General features: G+C 44.9%; 1 long non-coding RNA gene across 1 annotated transcript in view; it reads left to right on the top strand.

Moving 5' to 3' along the window:
* Positions 1–360: 360 nt before the first annotated feature.
* LOC112067107 (uncharacterized) overlaps positions 361–4,577 on the top strand; it is a 285,545-nt gene continuing 281,328 nt past the window's right edge. The window contains exon 1 of the long non-coding RNA XR_002893081.3: positions 361–455. This is a non-coding gene — a long non-coding RNA (uncharacterized lncRNA). The remainder of the gene's footprint in view (positions 456–4,577) is intronic.

Below are 4,577 nucleotides of genomic sequence, written 5' to 3'. Positions count from 1 at the left end.
TAAAGCCTGGGGTCGCAGTCTGGTGGCTGGGGGTCTGGTGGGTTTTCTGGGCAAAGCGTGTGCCCTCCTTCGCCTCCTCCTCTGCTGCATCCTCCCTCAGGAAAAAGGGAACAGTAAGCTTCTAGAAGGCACCGAACGCTGCTCACCCCGTGTTGCATGAGCAAGATGAAATGGAGCCAAGATGGCGGGCAAGACCTGCATGGAAGCAGGTCCAGGCATTTCTGGAACCCTGTCTCCTCAGCAGTGCGTGGGCCATGATGACCCCACTTCAGGGGCCAGTGGAAGTGAAAAAATATCAAAGAAAGAAAGAAAAGGAAAAGAGCCTGGGATGGGAGAAATGGAGTCCTTTCCTACTGCTTGTCTCATCTGCATTCACACGTGGGCCTTCCTGCCATCCTCCTTCCAGAGTTCATCCTTAAACCTGCACCCTCCAGCCTGCATCAGAAGACTCCAGGGTGAGAGATGGACCTGGAGGTGGCAGGGCTGGTGTGGGGCATCGTCCCCCCAAGAGCTGCCTCCAGGAAACAATATTAACCCCTGTCGTTTCCTGTCCTGGCGTGTCATGGCCGGCCGTGCCTTTCTCCCCTCATGCCGGTGTCTGTCCTGGTCCTCAGAAGCCAGAGTGCTCCGTGTGCCAGCCCCGGCCCCTCTGGGGGCAACTAAGGATGGGTGGTGTGGCCGCTCCACGAGGCTCCCGACAGTGGGAACCCTGGGTGTGGTTTTAGGCAGAGTGTTTCTGCTTTCTCCGCACCTCTTTGCACCATATCTTTAGGGCCCGTGTTTTTGGTGTGTTTGGTGTTCTGTCAAGCTGACAGGTGCATGGGTTCAGAGGTGTGTACGGTTGTTGAATTTGTGGATATTTCTGGGAAAGAGGCCTGAGGAAAAGGTGGGAGACTAGTGGGGGCTGCTGGGCCCTCTCCAGGAGAGGGACTGGTGTTCCTGGTGTGAGTGGGGAGTTTGGAACTGGGAAGGGAGCAGAGACGGCTGCAGTGGACTCCCCCGGGACCTGGCTGAAGTCCAGTGCTGTCCACAGAGCCCCAGAGGAAGCCCACCCCATGGCTGTGGCCTGGGGAGATAGGCCCAAGGGGAGTGGGCGAGGCCTGTGTGGCCGGGGGTCCCTTCCGCCTGTGTGTTGGTACTTGCTGGGGGTCTCCTGCCTTTTCCTCCTCACCCAGCCTCCTTAGCCACCTTGCTAAGGCCCCTGACTCTTCCTTGCTAATTATGAGGAAACCTGGTGTGCCAGCCACAGGGTTCCCCCTTCCAACTCCTTGGGGTGGCAGGTGAACGAGGCTCCTATACCAAACCCCCTTCCCCCGGAAAAGAAATAGTCATCGAGTTTGCGGCCAGAAGCAAGGGCGGGAGGGTCAGCCCCCCAAGGTCAGTATGCCATGATCAGGTTGGTTTGGTTTGTCTTTGTGTCTTTTTTTTTTTTTTTTTAAAACAATAATGATTAGTGAGATTTTTTTTCAGCCACGGGTGTTGGCCTTGAAGCAGAGGGTTGTAGCCCTTGGTGTTTGTAAGATAAGAAAGAATACACATTGTGGCTATGGTTGGGTTTTCTTCCCCTCCTTTGGGAATTTTCTTTTGTAAAAGCAAAACTGAATACCTTTTAAAAACAGAAATCTGTGGATGAAGCTGGAGCCAGCCTCTTGGAATCTTCAGCCTAAGCACCTCACGAGACGATGAATTCACCTGAGATTTTCATTTGCTATCAGGCTGAGGTTTTAAAGAAACATTGTTCTCTAACCAGGATTGTAACAAAAGTGTAAATACTATTTCACAGTTGAAAGTTGATGGTGCAGGTATCTATAGAATGTATTGTATTTTTGCAGTGACTGTCACATGACCCTATTCCCCCCCTTTCTGTATTCCATATCTGTCTTCCAGAAATGTCACCTGCCCTTTCTCCTGTGGTCTCTTAATCCAATAATTGTATTACTGCCATCAAAGGATGCAGTTTTTTTTAAGAAAAAAAGAAATATTATACATACTAATTATTTAAAATTACATAGGTGTCCACTAGAAATGTATAGTAAAGTTATAGTAAAAATTGATAATAACTATCAACAATTAAGAGAGGCTAGAGAGAAGAAATAGAAATAGTATTAATAAGCTGTCTTTATATTTCATACCAGAGTCAAATTTGACAGATCAAGAGATTTTAATGTAAGCATATTTTTAAATATTAAAGAACTAAACTACTAGAAGAGCTACAACAAAAAAGTCAAAAGTGATCACTTCTTGAAAGCTAGAGTTTAGATTGGAAAAGGTGGGTTGGGGGATATTACTTTTCATTTAAAACACCTATTATAGAATTTTATTTTTTAAACAAGTGCATATATTACTTTATTATATTTTTAGGAAATAAAATATCCAGAATCTAGGATATGCTTAGTAAATATTCCTTTCCACATACATATTCTTTATAGAAGTCTCTGAGCAAGCATTTTTTCTAAGTTACTCCTTAGAGTGACTCCCCTGACTTCTGAGTTTTAGTTCTGTGACTATAAAATTTTAATATGCATTTAATCTCCTAAGGGATCCTATTAAAATGCAGATTCTGATTCAGTAGAGCTGAGGTGGGGACTAAGATTTTCTGCATTTCTAACAAGCTCCCAGGTGACATAGACGCTGCTGGTCTGTGACCCACAGTTTGAATAGGAAGAATATCCCTGGATATCTCCCCACCCCCCTTTATGCATTATATTTTCCTGCTTCTTTGCATGTATGGTGACTTTTTTTGGGGGGGGGGTGAGATTTCCTTTAATTTCCAATTAAGTAAATACTGATTGATATCGAGGCTCATAGGTCTGGATGGTTAACTCAAATTCCTTAGCAAATCCCAGTGGATGCTGATTCAGGTCGGGAAATTCCTTAGCCAAGGCTCTAAGTTCTGCTCCGGTCCAGGGTGTGTAAGTAAGCACCGAGGACGGTTCACCTCTCCCTGTAATAGGTTTCTTCTTAAAGGGAGCTATAATACTTCAGATTTCTTTTTATCTTCCTTTGCTGGGAAAGAGGGAGCAGCAGGAGGCAGAAGAGTTGGAAGAGAAAAAGAACGTCTGGGTGTATGGTGACTTCTGATTGGATGCCAGACATGGTGAATGTTACCTTGTTGCATGCTGGATATTTTCATGTTCTTATAAATATTCTTGAACTTTGTTCTGGGATGCAGCTAAGTTACTTTGAAATAGTTTGATCCTTTTGAGGTGTTGGTGGATCCAGAGAAGTCTTTAGTCTGGGGATAATTTTACCCCACTACTGAGGCAATACTCTTCTGAGTTCTCCATCACTTTTTCACTCTGGCTATTGGGAACACAAATGATTCCTTGCCCTGTGTGAGCTCCAGGGGGTTCTTTTCTCTGCCTTTGGTAGTTTCTTCATACACGTGCACTGATCAGTACTCAGTTGACGACAGGAAGAGAATTCTCTCCACATCTCTGGAGTTCTTTCTCTGTCCAGCTCCCTCCTATCTTGTCCTCTGCCTTGCAATTTCTAATTGCCTAGGTTTCTCAACTCTATCTCTTTAACTTAGAGAGAGGGCTCTAACTTAGAGCCCTTAGTTAAAGCCCTTAGTTAAAGCCCTTAGAGAGGGCTTTAACTTAGAGAGATGGACTCTTCCTATGTTCTTCTCTTGCAGACTGGAAATTCATGCAGGCACTTTGTTTCCCCTCTCTCAGAGATCACTATTGTACACTGACTGATGTCCAAATGTCTTAACAGCATTGTTTTCATATATTTTTCTTAGGTTATAGTTATTTTGGTCATGATGATAAATTTGGCTCTCTCCTCTATCTTGGCCACATGCAGAAGTCCCTGGATATTAGTTTCTATCCCAATTGGCTTTGCTTATTTAGCTTAGTGTCAAGAACTATGAAGAGTCTGAGATTTTACCCTGCTTGCAAAATAACAAGTTAGTCGGCCACAGTTTTAAAATGCTAGCAGAAGACACGAGACTCCGGGATCAGAGACAAAGGATTTATTATTCAAGGCACAGCAAGAAGCTTGAGCTTCCTGTTCTTATTGGTTCCCCTTGTCCCCTAAATCCTGTGGAGTGATGTGGAAGGATCTAGATAAACAGTGTGCACAGAGTGGGTCTCTGTCATAGCTGAGGAATCCTGAGTCTCAGTATTATAAAGAAGATGCTAGCCAATTTGCCAAAATTTGTTCCAGAGGGAGAGATTTTAAAACTTATTCTTGTCACTAAAGACATGTTCTGCCGAGAGGGAGACACTGTCTTTTTCTTCCAAGATTGCTTGCTAAACAGTCATTCTTGGAAATATAGTCAGATAAAAGTTGTCACAACACATGTTGAAACTGTGGAGAATAGCTCCTCAACATTGAGCTTTGCTAAGTGACCTGGCTGAGTGCTTTTGGTACTGTGGTTATCTCAATTATTTTTATTTTTATTTTATTTTAATTAATTTATTTATTTTTTTTCCGGTATGCGGGCCTCTCACTGTTGTGGCCTCTCCCATTGCGGAGCGCAGGCTCCGGACTCACAGGCTCAGCGGCCATGGCTCACGGGCCCAGCCGCTCCGCGGCACGTGGGATCTTCCCGGACCGGGGCACGAACCCGT

The sequence above is a fragment of the Physeter macrocephalus genome, chromosome 5 (genome assembly GCF_002837175.3).
Source record: "Physeter macrocephalus isolate SW-GA chromosome 5, ASM283717v5, whole genome shotgun sequence".
Taxonomy (NCBI): Eukaryota; Metazoa; Chordata; class Mammalia; order Artiodactyla; family Physeteridae; genus Physeter; species Physeter macrocephalus.
This window is presented reverse-complemented; position numbering and strand designations above follow the sequence as displayed.